The 16,236-nt window shown below is 40.3% G+C and overlaps 1 long non-coding RNA gene across 1 annotated transcript in view; it reads left to right on the top strand.

Moving 5' to 3' along the window:
* Positions 1–14,622: 14,622 nt before the first annotated feature.
* Positions 14,623–16,236, top strand: part of LOC112480633 — a 190,509-nt gene continuing 188,895 nt past the window's right edge. The window contains exon 1 of the long non-coding RNA XR_003046719.1: positions 14,623–14,776. This is a non-coding gene — a long non-coding RNA (uncharacterized LOC112480633). The remainder of the gene's footprint in view (positions 14,777–16,236) is intronic.

The following is a 16,236-nucleotide window of genomic DNA, read 5'->3' as shown; positions in this document are numbered from 1 at the left end:
CCTGAAAACTCTAGTACTACTGGGAATCATACCTAGTTGTTACAATAGTATTGACCATATTCTCTATGCTATAGTTCATATCTCCATGACTATATTGTAACTACCAATTTGTACTTCTTAATCCCGTCCACCTTTTCATCCAGCCCTCCAACACCCGCTCCCATCTAGCAATTTGTTCTCTATGTCTACAAGTCTGTTATTGTTTTGTTTGTTTGTTTATTTTGTTCCTTAGATTCCACATATAAATGAAATCATGCCTTTGATAAGAAGTTAATATCCAAAATTTATAAAAAACTCATGTAACTTAACACCAAAAAAAAACCCCAAACAATCCAAATAAAAAATGGTCAAAGGACCTGAAGATGCATTTCTCCAAAGAGGACATACGGATGCCCAATAGACATATGAAAAGATGCTCGATGTCACTAATCATCAGAGAAATACAAATTAAAACCACTGGGAGATATTGCCTCACACCAGTCAGAATGGTTATCATAAATAAATCAACAAACAACAAGTGTTGGCGAGGATGTGGAGAAAAGGGAACGCTTGTGCACTGTTGGTGGGATTGCAAATTGTGCAGCACTATGGAAAACAGTTTGGAGGTTCCTCATGTTCTACTTTAAAAAAAAAATTAGATGTAAAAATATGCCATGTTAGTTTCAGATGTACAACATAATGATTTAATGTTTGTTTATATTACGAAATGATCACCACAACGAGTCTAGTTAACATTCATCACCATACATAGTTACTAAATATTTTTCTTGTGATGAGCACTTTTAATAAAGATCCACTGTCTTAGTAATTTTCAAATATACACCACAGTGTTCATTGTACGGTATTAACTGTAGTCACCACGCTGTACATGACATCCTCAGGACTTATTTATTTCATAACTGGAAGTTTGTACCTTTTGTCTCATGTTCTACTTCTTGCTCTAATTCTATATTAAAGCCAGAAAAGTCATTTGGGGGAGACAGAAGACAAGAGAGGTTATATTTCACACAACGATGGAAAAACTGGGATTAAAGAAAAGTTTGAAAAGATGTTATGCTACCTATAATATCCTTGTGCATTTCTGAATATATCTTATTACCTATATCGAACAGGCAACATAATCAAAATGGAAACTTTGCCATATAAGTACATTAATTTTTAACCCCAAACTCATGGCACTAAAGGCAAACCCACTGGACAGAGATAAGGAATATGGAAGTGCTTTGAAAGCATAAAACACTATTCTCTGAGGAAGTCAAGAGACATGTAAAAGGCAGAAAGAGAGATGCAGCAAAGGAGTAAAAAGGCAGGTCGAGGCCTCTCATCATTTCTTCCTATTCCCTGTGTGTCAGTGTGGAGGCAGCCTGCCACGGGTCCTGGCAGCACAGTTAAAAGGAGGACTATCATAAAAAGATAAGACGGCAGTGAACTAGGAAGTGGAAGGAAATGGAATAGAAAGAAAAGAGAAATCTTGTTTGGTAAATAGACCATTTGTAAAATAGCTGATTTGTTTCTCTAACATTGAAGTTTATGCATTTAATTGAGGTAATCCTATTGTAGTTCCTGCCATGTAGGGCTCCCCATTCTCAAATAGAGAATGGCAGCCATCACAGACCACTGCATGGATGCTGCAAAGAACTCAACCATGAGAGCCTAGATTATAGAGACGCAGACAAGGAGAAAGAGTGAGGTGCACTTGCATCATGAATAAACAGTATCCTCATCATGAACATTACTGTTCTTAGAGGAAAAACAACCAGAACAAGTATCTCTGTATGTTTTCACTTTTTGCCAAGTGCTCTGCTAGCGAGAGGCACAACTTCAAGTTCTTTTACTTTTAGTGGGTTCCTTTTAGTGTGGACCATCTTGGTGTCCTGACCTGTCAGAGAAACCTGTGCAGTCTGAATTCAGAGCACAGCGTCACCTCCCTAACTGGTCCTGATAGTTGTTGGAAAGAGCTATTCGAATCCCCCAAAGAGTCTCAATAGCAGAAGAATTGTGATTCCATTACTATAAAGCCTACATGATAACTCAACTAATGGCTATGAAATATTGCCAACAGAGGGCCTATAGGGATTTGGAATGATCGTTTTGTGAGAGCATTACTAAGAGTGTGTATGTTGGAGATTAAAAGAAAAATCTATTGCATGGCCAAATTCTACATAAAAAAATAATAATTTATTTAAAAATAAGCACATCAGTTGAATGAGAGAATAGATCCTGCTAAATGGTTGTTCCTACATGAAATTTGAAAATTCCTTCTCCCACGCCATTGTTTAAAACATTTCTATTATTTTTCTTAGCAACTGAGGATCTTTATCCTGCTACCCTTTCTCCCACCGGTGTTCCACTCCATACCTTTCTTCTGCTCCACCTTGCAGTTGGTCTTGGTCTTACCTGTTCTTCATGTTCTCTGAAGGCAAATGGCCAGTCCCTTGTCATTTGTTGGTTTTGAAACACGTGATAATAAAAATTGCAAATGTGGAGAAATCATAAGTCTTTGGAAATATAAAATTATTTGAATCATAACCCAAAATACCCTATTTTCTCAAACAGCTCTCATAGCATTCTAATAATGTTCCCTTTTCTCCTTCCAGGAGAAGTCGACCCCCAAGGCTGCAGCAATTCCACTCTGTTCTCCTGTGCCCTGGAGGCTCTCGTGCTGATCCCCTGGTGGGCACAGTAATACAGTCTTAGTGTGCAGAGCTGGGCAATGATCTCTGGTAGAATGCGAGAGAAGGCTAACCTCCCTTTTGTGTCACACTGTGCTAAATGTAAGGCAAGGTCCCCACTGAGCTAAAGCATTTATTGAAACAGCTGTTTTAGAGCTTGGTCATAAAGTTCTCTCTCCCCAGGACATAAACCTGTGGCCCATGGGACTGGGCTGGGCTGGAGTAATCGTGCTACTGCACACCAACTCCTCCCACTGAATATTAAGGCTTTGCTACTTTCTTCAGTCCTATTCACGGCTCCTTCCTCTCTTACAATGAGCCACCTTCCAGAGCTGCTCAGTCCTCCCTGAGAGTGGAATTTTGCCTGGTACTCTATCAGACTGAGAAGTGCCCAGATTATGTACCCTCCAGCGGTGGGTACAATGTGGGCTTATTCTAAGAGGATGCTCAGCCCCAGGCCACAGACTTCCATCAGGCCTGAGAGCTCCGAACCCCAGCAATGGACAGCAGAAAACCAGGCCGAAGTTGAGATACCCCTGCACAGGCATGGTCTCCAGTTCCTCATTCTAAAATAGCAATTAGACCTGCCTGTGGAGTCTCTGTCCTCCATTTTATTTCTGAACGTAGGACTCATCAAAGTCTTCCCAGGAGGAAGATGTGAGGATACTTTCTATGAAGGTCTACAGAGGCAGCCGTATGTCTCCAATGTCAGGGACCCCTTGAATGGTTGCCACCTGTTGTCTTTGGTCTCTGCCTTATCAGGCATGACCCACTTTGGGCATTATCACCTGACAAACCTTACAAGCATAATCTATTGATTTCTGCTTATCTTCCTACAAATTTAGAACTTAGTGGGATCTGAGTTGATAAGATTTTACTGATTTCAATTTTCATATCGAAATGGTAGGTGGCAAATTGTATGTAATTATTATTTAGGATGGAGCGGATTTCAACTTTGTGAATATAAATATATAATCAAGGCTATTAATATCTTGAAAAAATTTCGAACAATTTTCTCCTGTGCAGAAAAAATAGCTTCAGATATCATAAATATGTTAGACATAGATAAGAGTAGAGTTTATGATAAGTAAAACATTTATTCTGATCTATTAAATATGTATTTGATTTGGAAGCCAAGTTATGTCAGTTGTCTATATGATTCATTGCATTAGCTTTCAGGTTCCTAGTTTCTATTCTATTTATACTCCCCCACCCCCCCACCTTTATGCTATTTTTCTTCGAAACTCACCTACCATCTTTCCTGAGCCCACTCCCGTTTTGGTTTCACCTTTCCTCGGAGCCTTCAGAGATTCAACAAGACATTCTATACAGTACTTGGTGGCATGGAGGTTCCATAAAGCGGACTATAAATTTAAAGCAACATTTGCATCCTACCTTAAGTGAGTTGATTTATGAGTCAGTGTTTGGTAAGTACTCAGATATCCTCATATCAAATGCAAGATCCAAGTGCACTGCATTATTGCTTCACTTTATTTGTCTTTTGTAAAGCACCTGGTACCATGACAATATCACTAAGTAAATAACAAACGAAATGAAACACACTTCCTTCTCTATTTTAATAATGTGCTATTCATGCATTTTTTTTTTTCTGGAACAAAGAATCATTGTAGTAAGTTGCTCTGCCGATACTAGGCTGATATCTTACTGCAAGCAAAATAAAGAGAAAAAATGGTATGCTACAGGAAAACTGATAAAGTTTCTTCTCAAAATAAATGAGAGCAAGATAATACCACAAAATATCAAAATCCAGGAAATGGTTCAATAGAATTAATTCAGATACGAATATAGGTCCTTTGATTTCTTAATACTTTCTCCTGTTAAAAAATAATACCCACATGTCCAGAGCAAAATTTGAATTACAGTTTTTTTTTTTTAATCAATTCTATTTTTAAATAAATCTATTATTCTCTTCTGGATGATCTTGTCTGTAAAAAGGCTGACAGAGATGTTTAACAGAGCAGAACCATTGCCAGCCATTTCTAGTGGGAATTGAGCTACCAAATATTTTCCTCAAATTATAGAAAATTGCCATTTGTAGAGTCTACATTATACTTAGCTTCTTAATTTAGGATTAAACATCTGTAACTTATTGTTAGGATATCCGGAGAGTTTGCAAAACTCTATAATATAAATATTGTCTCTCTGTCTTTAGTCCCTAGGGTATTTCCAAAGAAAGTTGTTTTGGTCCCATCTGTAAAGATATGCTGGTGGCCAAAAGAACCAGTATATAATTTTAGAGTGCTAAGCTTGAGATCTTCTGCAATGCAATATTGACATGTTTTCACCCAAATTTGCTACCAGTTGGCCAAGGATCCAGATAATGGTTACCTTTCAGACTACACACATACACAAACTAGGATCCAATGGAACAGCCAGAAAGGGCAACTCTATCTTTTGGTCTTCTGGCTTTGGCTGAAGACCAAGATACCTTAATAACAGAAGCCTTGGAAGAATTTAGGAATGGCCTTGGTTTCTCCCCTCTAGACTTCCTCAATAACACTCAAGTATCATAAAGCATGACTTATTCTTAAAATGTTAAAGCATGGACATGGTGATCTTTAAATGACTAAATAGAGCTGAGGGGCTTAGGGTTTTTGAAAGATCAAGGGAAATGTAATAGAACTTGAAGCTTGTGCTTATAATCTTCTCAAGTTGATTTCCGTTCTGTTTCTTAAAATCAAAGAAGGCTTCTTGTAAAAGACTACATTAAAGCTGAGCCTTGAAGGATGAAAAAGAAGATTTTGGAATCAAAGTCATGAGAAGGAATTCTGGCTAAGGGCATAGTGAGGGTAAAGCCTTAAAGAAGTAGGAAAGGGCATGAGTGTCTGGAAGTTGGTCAGAGTTCCCCAATGGCTCTTAAAGGTACAGAAGAGGCTAGGAAAGTTTTGAAGAATTTCATTCTTTCAAATTACTGTATTTGAAGTTATTCCTCCTGGAAAGCCTTCTCTGACCTCCAACACTGGATTGAGTGCCCTTTCTCTGAGTTTTCGGAACCTCTGCCTTTATCTCAGTGTAGTTCTTCATGCATATATGCATTTACTTGTTCTTATTTGATTTCCTTTCTCTCTTTTTAAGCTCTTTACAGAAGAGCCTTTGTCCTGACCACTTGGTCTTCTAAATACCCTGGACAGTGCTTTGTAGATACTCAATAAATATTTCTCGAACTAAATGAATAATGCAAGCTTTTCCTTAAATAATGCCTCTCAAATGTTTAAATTTATTCAAAGTCCTTACTCTAGACTAATTATTCTAAAGGCATAAAGTAAAATATTGATAATAAATGTTGCTACATTTTGTAATTAAACTACTAAAACTAAGCTTACTGTAGATCATTATAGAGAACAGAATTCAATACCAAATGAGTACATTTTGAATCTACTCAAAGGATTTATCTATCAAATTGCTAAAGGTCCTCCTTATAAAGGAGTTTCAGTTATAAGATGACTGGCCAGGATAAGGGACCATTTGAGCAACAGTAAAAGAGAGGGAAAGACTGTGTTGGAAAGAACCCTGTACTTGGACTGTGTTGGAAAGAACCCTGTACTTGGACTTATGGAATATGGGACTCAGCTCTAGAAATTGCTATGTGAACCTGGGCAAGCTACTCATAGTCTCTGATCTTCCATTTCATATCAGACACTCAAGACCATAATACCATTTCTGTTTACTTCACAGAGTTGTGAAGATAAGACCACGCAGAAATGAGATAACAAACTATGAAGAATTCTCATTCTTATCATAATGGTGTAAGAAATAAGTTGAACCGACCTCTTGAATCCTCAGATGTCTTTTGTTTACCAGCTGAAAAACAGATACCAGACCTTAAGACTTTTGATTTGATATTCAGTCCGTCATTTGTACCCTGCTGCCTCTTTCTAACCTGACAAGGAAAAGAATACACATTTCTAGTAGAGGAATATAAGGTTGTAATAGTTTGTCCTTGGCAGGATACTTTATACCCTCTAGTATTTAACACCAAATCCTAGAGTCAGCTTACAGGTAGTTTTCATGTACAGCTTATTGATAACTGCATGAAAATATCCAGTGACAGATTCTGGCCACGGGGAGATTGAGTGCTGGCAGGACAGATGAGTGCTGTGCTCCAGCACATTTTTCCTATTCTCTGCTTTTTTCCAGGCTGTCAGGGGTTGGCTCTTGCCGACATGTTGAAAGTCCTGGCCAGTATTCCTTCCAGGCTGTTCAGTCTAGGTTAGAGGGGGGATTGGAGTGTTTATCACTCCTGTATCTACACTGACCATTCTGAGAACTTTTAAACCTGAGAGTTGATTGTCACTCCCTGGTGGCCCTTTGTCTTGGTTTATGACATGTTTATTATCTTTGATCTACCAAATCCAGAGAGTAAAGGGTGGGTGTTTGATTTCATATGCCAGGTACCATTGACTTTAATTATCTTCTTGAATTCAATCCAGCACCCAGGGATAAGGGACTGAAGTCTCAAATCACTCCATAGCTTGGACAATCTCTAAAACCGCAATGTGTGTATATAACTTAGCTATTCAGTATTTGTCAAGAAAAGGCTGTATTTTGCTGAGCTCTGATTTTTCTGATATGCTCCACTTAAAATTAGTTTTGTTTTTTTTTTTCTGTAGATTTATAATTCTGACAGGGAAGTAGCTGTAAATGTAAAATGTTTAGCCAGTCAGGGCTGGAGTACATGCCATAGAATTTCCTCATATGCTTTGCTGAATTTGGTGATATGTGAATCCCATTCTTTGCTTAGTGATAGAGTGAATGGAAAGGATGGCTGGAAGAACAATGTAGAGTGTGAGTCAGTCATATCACATTTAATAGCACTGAGAGTAAAAATTTTTTTCTCAATTTCAAATAGTTCTCCCTAAAATTCTGTCCCATTAACTGGGTCCTGTCTAGTGCATCATTCGGTTTGCATAATAGTTCAGTCAGTTGTGGAATTAGAGCTTGATAGAAAAACAGAAAGCCAGCCAGCCAGTCTGCCATCTTTCCTTCCTTCCTTCCTTCCTTCCTTCCTTCCTTCCTTCCTTCCTTCCTTCCTTCCTTCCTTCCTTCCTTCTCTGTCCAATACAGACATCCATCCGTCCAACCATCCTTCCTTCCTTCCTTCCTTCCTTCCTTCTATCCTTTCATCTTTTCATCCTTACTTCCATCCTTTCATCCTTACTTCCATTCATCCATCCATCCATCCAACCATCCATCCATCCTGCCAGCCAGCCAGCCAGCCAGCCAGCCAGCACTTTTTATATAAAAGGCACTGGCATTAGAGATATTAAGTTAGATGAACTTACAGGACAAATCAGTGATTTTTAACCTTTCTTACACTTCTTTGAGAATGAAATGAAAACTATGGATTTTCTCTCTGAGGAGAAAAACATTCAAGTGCAAGAGATTCATTAAGTATTTATGGACATAGGTTTAAGAACTTCTGTTTAAGAACTTCACAGAAGGCACAGATAAGAACAGCCCAATGTGTCCTCTGAGTATTGTTCATCAATAGCGATGGATTTTTCCTGTATTACCAGTTTTTGTGGTGGGTATGTGAGAGGGCAACAAAATCAATAGGCACACTGGCGAGAGAACGGAATTTGGGAACAGACGTTTAGGATTTAGTAGTTCCTGGTTTGACATTTTTTAGTTGTGTTAAATGGGCACATTACTTAACCTTTCCAGGCTCCATGTCATACTCTATAAAATTAAAATAGTGATATCTGCCCCATCAATCTCACGGCTAGGGAGGAGACCTTGTGGTGAGAGGGAGTAGGAGGTAGGGTGTGTGAAACAGAAAAGTTCTTCATAAATTGTAAAGTCCTGTAAACATAATGTATTGTTATCACTATTCTCACAAAAACAGATATTTGAGAAAGTGATACAACTTGCTTAAAAGGGAGATCCAGTTGAACCCGGGGCTTTCTGTGGCTCATGGGGATAAAGGGAGGTAATCATGAGCTGCCACATAGAACTGAACTTACAGGCCCCTACAGAGACAGAAACCATGACCTTGATTTGGGTGACTGATCCAGTTAAGGAACCACATTCAAAAGTCTTTATTCGATTGGCTCAAAAACCAAATTCATAAATTCAGAGAAAATGATGAGTAAAAAAGTTATAAGCCAGTGGTTTGATTATTGGACATACATTTCTTTAATGTGGGATTTTAAAAACATTGTCAACATGCCCACCCCTACCCTAGATCATCCATTACCTCTTTTTTTTATCTCTTACTCTCCAACTGAGAAGCAGCCTGTGGCTTAGCTGGCAGCCAGGTCTGGCATGAGGTGCTGGATGTAGGGACGAGAGCACCAGTCTTGGAAACTGAAGTCCTAGGTGTGAATCTTGACTCTACCTCCACTGACTAACTCTGAGACAATGGACTGTCTAATCAATGCCTCAGATTCTTCATCAGGAAACGAGATGATAGTATAGTTTATGTATTTCACTGGGTTGTTGTAAAGCTCTAAGAAAAATTTGTCTATGAACTATAAAGAGCCAACTATGTAAAATACTATCATTATTTTTGTGTGCATAAATGTCCATTATTATCAACGAAATGATTAAAAGGGAGAAAAAGACACCATATTATATTTTTACAGATTCGCTGCGTAATTTTGCTTCCTAGTTAAGCACGTGTCAGAATGCTTGGCTGTCTGATTATGTTTGTGAAGGATGTACCTAGAAATCTATAATCAAAATATATCTAGGAGCTCTGTCCTGGCTGCAGAAAGGAAGGTAGTCTTCATTGGATTTTCACATTTTATATTGAACAAAAGGAACTTTAAAAAATGTTTGATTTTTCAAGAAGCTATCAAATATATTCTATCTTCTCTAGGGACAAGTACAAACCTCCCTCCCTCTGCACTTCTTCCTACATGCTGTCTCTCAATTTTTTTCTTGCCCTCCTCCTACTTGCCCTTTCTATTCCCTTCCTCCCCTTCTCACCTGTTCATCGTGTATTTGCAGTCCGGAAGTGGCAGCTGCCCATGCAGATGAATTCCAGCAGATCAATGGTGGTACTGTGTCCATAGGAACCTGAAAAGAACCAGGCAGCCCCTGCTTTCCAACCCATGTGTTTATGGTGTGGCCAGATTGGCTGATGAAGGAGTTTTGCTCCAGTTATGACACATAGGAGTAGACAGGGCAGAAACTTCCACCTTTGATCCAGACACTGGGATGTAAACTATGCCCAACAGGGGCCATGATAGGCAGTTGTAGTTCATTTCCTATTAACCTGCTCCTGGGATCCTGCCTCTTGCTCCAAGTTGAACACTCCCCGTTCCCAGCCAGGCTGTATGTGTTAGGTAAATCTAAAAGAGAATCTTTGACTGGGAGCTTATTCTTTCATTCAACAGTTACTAAACATTTACGATACACCAGATACTGTGCTAAGTATTAGAGGAAAACCCAAATAAATAAGATATGGTTCTTAATTTTAAGAAGCTGAAGGTCTAGTAAGAAAGACAAAAATGTACACAAATAATTATAATATGTGACAAGTGCTATTTCAGTGCCAAACGCTGTGGGGACCACAGGAGGAAAGAATGAGTTCTGCTTAGGTTCAGGAAGGCCTAAGAGAGGAGGTGATTTTTGATCTAGATTTTACCACATGGAGGAGACAAGAGTGGCATTCCAGGCACAGGAATTACGGAGAAGAGAAGGCAGGGCATCATGAGGATATTCAAGGAATCGTGTGTCCAATGTGGCTGGAGCAGAGTATTCAGTAGGGGCAGGTAGGGGCAGGTGAAGGGAGAGGTGGGCATGGACCAATTTGTAAAGGGGCTTGAGAACAATGCTGAGGAGACAATGCAAAAAGGAGCAAAGGCAGGTATTTTAAAAATACTATATATTTTGAAAATCTTTAAGCCAGCAGAAAGTCTGTTGCAAGTGTTTAGGTTGGAGAGTGATACCATTAAGTTTGTGTTGTGGATGGGAGCTCTGGGACAGTGTGGGAAACGGGCTGTTGCTGAGGATGAGAAAGCTACGAGAGACAGGGAGACCCACTGGGCGGTTGTTAAAAAGCTACAGGCAAGAAGTAAAGAGGGTCCCAAAGAGGCGGGGGCAGGAAGATTGAAGAGCAGGTTAGTGGGGTGCTAGACTTGGCAGGTCCCTGGGGACCGGTTGGGTAGAATGGTTTGGGGAGTCAGTGATGATCTAATTTAATGGATGGGGTGAGGAGCTAGTGATAGGGGTGAACAATGCGGAGATCCCAGCAGGAAGCTCCTGGAGATGGGAGAGCAGATTTCTCTACTTTCCACTTAAGATAGCAATTCTCAGCCAGAATTTAAGGGCTCTGAGCTGGGAAGGGCCAGCGGCTGCATTCAGCTGGCCTCTGTCCTGGGATTAACCTTTAGGATATTTGAAAACAACTATTTAGCCTTCCCTCAGCTTTCTCATTATGGAATAAAACCATCTCAACTCTTTTAATCTTCCTTCCCTCATGGGCCTTAGATCACTTGGATTGATTCTGTTTTCCTCCATCACACTTAAAATGCAAAGCCCCATGAATCTTTCTTAAGTTATACATGTAATTAAGTATTTTATGTGTGCTGCGCACACGTTTACTATAATTCCCACATTTAATAATTTATAGTTATTAAATACCTACTTTTGCTGAAAAAACGGTAAACTTTTTTTACTTCATTATTTGTCATCTTCCCACTAAATATTCACTTCTAACAATTTATTGGCCAGCCCATACCATAGTTATGGGCACCCACCTCAGGAGCAGAGCTCCACTTCTCATGACTCTTCGTGCAGAATTGCCATTTGGATTAAAGTTCCAGAGTCAGATCACATTAAGGAAGAAGCTTCCTTTGGCAAAACATAAAATGAGGGGACAACTACATCCTGTCAGGAGCACCCTGATGGTCCAGCAAGGTCTTCTAGGAGCTCCAAAGACTAATTTGTACTAGAAAAAGTTCTGTGCTAGTAACTTGGAGAAGTTCTCTTTTGACACAGAAGAAAAACAGCCTGGGAAGAGGCTGTTTACTCTCAAGACTTTGTAGTTATACAAAGAAGCATTGACTGAGCAGTAGTACCTCCTTTAATCATTTTAGGTCTTCTGGATACTTGGCCTGGCAGGCGAATGAAAAGATGGGGGAATTTTAGGAAGCTCTTGAGTTGTACTCAAAGGTGTTCACAGAGCTGTTTATTGCCCGCAGAGAATTCTTAATAATTGCTCTGCAGGTTACAGCTTAGAGAACCCTCTTTCTGCCAGCCTCACTCCTTCGGGAAGGGTGCTTTCTAGCTGCCTCAGAAGGAGCCTTCTAGAGCTGGGGTCTCTGTGAAGGTGCCTGTGACTTGCCATGCTGCCACTCCTCCAGTAGATCCTGCTGTTGCCCTGGGCCCTACCTGATCAGCAAGCCCGGGGTCCTTTGCCTCATCTCCCTTATATACTGTGGACTCCCTGGCACCTTACTCTTTACTCTCTAGGATCCATCAATGCCTTCAGTCTCCTTATTCTCCTCTCCTTCCCTCTAGCCAGCCTTTCTTAAGTGGAGTTCCTTATCTAAACCATAGTACTTGGAAACAATTTTTTAAATTCTCCTGAGGATGATAATACCATGATGCAATGGATCTCTTAGGGCACTGAGGCTTAATTCTGCCATGGAACTCTGGGTGAGAAAGGCTACTTGGGCTTGTGAAATATTTTTCCAGCTTGGGGATGGAGATGCTCTAGTCCCCTCATCCTCCTGTCACCGATGACATTTCTCTCAAATATGCTAATTATGTTGGGAATCCTCTCTGATCTACCAAGGGTTTAGGTTTTTGGCAACTTTTGCCAGAAAAAAAACACTCAATGAATTCTTCCATGCAAACCCCTGCCCCGATCAGTGAGTTCAGGATAGCACGTGGAGGAGTTGCATGAATCAGAGAAAGTCAAAAGGAGGAAAATATTAAGGGAGTGGATAGAATTGTCATCTGGTCTGTTACCTTAAGATGAGAAATATCTGTAATTATTTCAAGGTCTGACCCATGGACAAAGAGTAGGCTTCTCTTGTACTTCAAAGGATGCATGTATTAAAGTAAATAATGCTAGCTGCAGAAACAGGTAACTCTTAAGTTCCAGTGACTAAACAGTATAGAAATTTATTTCTTGCCCACATGAGAGACCAGTGAAGATGTGGGTAGGGGTGAGACTCTGCTCCATGTATTAGTGCAGGGATCTAGGCCTTAACCTCCTCTCTGTCTCTAGAGTCCTTTCCATTCTGTTGGCAGATGAGGATGGAGCCAAGATCACATGTGGGAGGTTTACAGGGACAAGGCCTGGAAGAGACACATCATACCTAGCTCACATTCCATAGGTCAGAAGTCAGTCGCTGGCTATAGCTAACTGCAAGGACGCTAGAAATGTAGTCCAACTGCATGACTGAGAAGAGGATGAGGACATGGGTGTGGGTCATAACCAAAGTTTGGATGTTTGAAGCTGTAAGTTTGGGTTCAAAACAAGACACTAATTACTCATGAGAATTAGCATGGTCCATGACAGGCAACCTCATGAAGTAATAAGTTTGTTGTCACTGGAATGTTGGTTGGAGGACAAATTCCTGCCATTTCGACTTTGGAATTCTATAATTACAGTTACCAAATAGCACAGCAATTTTTCCCACCCTCCTACTTCCACTTTTCCTGTAGTGCTGAATGCTTGGTTCGCATTACTGAGAAAAGAGGCATCACACGGTACTGACTTCTGTGGAATGTATTCTTCACTTTTTTTTTTTTAAATTGTAGCAAGCTAGAGTATAGATGCTGAGGTGACCTTGGTGGACAGCAGAAGGGGCCTAAAGGGGCCTAAAGGTCCCCTCTCTGGTGGGTTGTGGGGAGTCAGGCTCTGTGTGTGGGAAGAGTGAGCCCACTCATTACTGAAACCTATGCCTCTGGGGCAAGAAGTTATCATGAAGCCCTTTTGTACCATAGAGGAAAAGTAAAGATGAGCAGAGTTACTATAATTACTGTGAGAATTACATTCTGGAATCCTAGTATTTTGACATTGAAAGAGACATTAGAGCCCATGGAGTCTAGTCTTATTGTGCTGTATATGCAGAGGAACAGAGGGGTCAAGCCCTTTGTTCTTAGGACTGCATAGCCAGTACTGGAAAAGCAGTTAGAACCTGAGTTTCCTAACTCTTAGACCTGGGCTCTATGCTGATCCTTCTACCAATAAAATATCAGGATTTTCCTTTCCTAATGACATTATTCAAATGGTCCTATTCAGTTTCACTGATGCCATGACCTTGTTGGAACTATACAAAGAGAAGGAACCATGGAAGGCAGGAGTCATGGGACCTGGTCCTGCTCTGCTTTCAGCTCTCTGTGTGTCCTGGGGCATGTGGATGGGTCTTAGGCTTCTCATATATAAATTGAAGAATTTGGATTAGATCAGCAGTTTTCAAATCATGTTTCCTGTAGGGAGGCCCAGTATCTTCTGAAGCTCCCTTAGGAGTCCTTTTGGAGAGAAAGAATGAAGCTTAGCTATTTTGTATATCAGTTCCTTGTTAACTTTTATTGGTAGAAGGTTCCGTGCCTTAAAATGGTTTGAGAACCACTGGAGTAGATAATCTCTGAGGTTCTTTCTGTCTTTAAAATTTTATGTCTCTTTGAAGTGTACTTTATAAATTCATTATTAAGTCACTTTATATAGGGGATATCTTATTAATGAAATAAGACACAAAGCTGTGAAAAGTTAAATAACAAACGAAAATTTGCCACTGCTTGTCACAGTTGTAGATGCAAATGACTTGAGGGTCAGTAGGTAATAGAAAAGGAGGAAGGAATACGTTATGGGTTGAGTTGCATGCCAGCTCCCAGATTTACAGGTGGAATACCAACCCCCAGGACCTCAGAATGTGACTATATTTGGAGATGAGGCCTTTGAAGAGAAAATTGATTTTATATGAGGTCATTAGGGTGAGACCTAATCCAATAAGACTGGTGGGTGTCCTTGTAAGAAGAAGGAATTCAGACACAGACACATACAAAGGGAAGGCGATATGAAAACACAGGGAAAAGACAGCCATCTCTAAGCCAAAGAGAGAGGCCTTAGAAGAAATCAACCCTGCTGACATCTTGATCTTGGACTTCCAGCCTCTGGAACTGTGAGAAAATTAATTTGTGTTGTTTAAGCCACCCAGTCTGTGGTACTTTGTTGTGGCAGCCCTAGTAGACTAAAATAGAACGTGTGTGCTTATATGTGGCTGTTTGTGTGTATGTGTGTAACATGAAAGGGAGTGGTAGAGACTGTGGTAATTTTGAATGAGCTTGTCCTGACCCAAAAAGGCAGGTGCTCTTCAGCTTAGCTGACTGGTGCCACGTGGGGATGCAAGCTCCATGTTGCCAGATGTTCTTAATTTTCAAGCGAAGCTAGAAATTTTTTTCATGGGAAATCTTTCAATTTTTAAGATACTACACGGGCCAACGAAACACGACTACGGTGTGAATTTGAACTACAGACCAACGATTTTGACCAGTGACCCCATGTTTAAGGAAAGAATTTAGACGTGCGCTCTTGAGTCAGGGTATGACCAGAGAGTAAACATGAAGAGATGAGATACTGAGTTAGGAGTCAGGACACTGGGCTGGCTTCCGTGGCCAGACTGTCTCGCTGTTATACCTTGAGCCAGAGTTCAGTTCCCGTTCCTGTCAGAGGAAGAGACTGAACTGGTCCCTGCCAGCAGAGCTGATGGGAGATTTCAAGTCTGAGTGCCATATTCAGTAAATATCAGAGAATTGTGGCCAAGATAATTACTCTCCATTTAGCTATTTTTCTTTAAGAATAAAGGTTTGATCTTCTAAAGTCTCAAAGAAAAAGATTGAAAGTAATTAAGGATTTAAGTACACAGAAGCGGATAAAATAGCCCCATTCTCAGAAAAAGCTGCTTAAACTGGAAAAAGAAAAACGAAAAGAAAGCAGAAGGAATTGCTCCAAATAAATGTCATTAGAAATGTCGGGAAAGAGGGTAAAAACGTCATCCTTTCTTCCATTATCAAACTTCTCAGGGTGCTCTTTTGCGTTGGAGTTGTCACTGCAGGGTTTTCTTGGCTCCTTCTTTGTCAACACTTCAAGGACAAAGTATGGTAGACATGGAGGAATAATAAAAATTATTAAGCCCTTACTATGTGCCAGGGACTTCACACATACAGGCATTTTTGTGGTAACAAAAAATAACACTTCCCAGAAAATTTTACTGTCTGCAATACTTAATATAAAAAAAATAATAGAATTTATGGGGAAATAGGGCCAAGGTGGACCATTCAAATCTCATGAAACTCTGATCAACCAAACAGTCATTGCTACCTGGGGAAGTCACTTGGACTACTTTGGCAGCAGCGAGTGTCTAGAAGCTGCTATGGGGGGTATTAAAATGAACAAAAGCGATAGAAATGGAAAGCTAACTAATTAGACCAGGTCTGGCGGGGGTGGAGATGGCGCTCTGAGTAAGTGGAGCTGTTGTCACAGTGGGCACAGGAGGCAGGGCAGCCTCACACAAGCTGAGAGCTCCTGAGGCAGGGGTATGCCTGTTGGAGGAGGTAGCCTTGGATGTAGGTCATTTAAAAA

Source organism: Pteropus alecto, unplaced genomic scaffold (assembly GCF_000325575.1).
Source record: "Pteropus alecto unplaced genomic scaffold, ASM32557v1 scaffold20, whole genome shotgun sequence".
NCBI classification, from domain to species: domain Eukaryota; kingdom Metazoa; phylum Chordata; class Mammalia; order Chiroptera; family Pteropodidae; genus Pteropus; species Pteropus alecto.
Note: the sequence above shows the minus strand (reverse complement) of the source record. Positions and strands in the feature narration are given on the sequence as shown.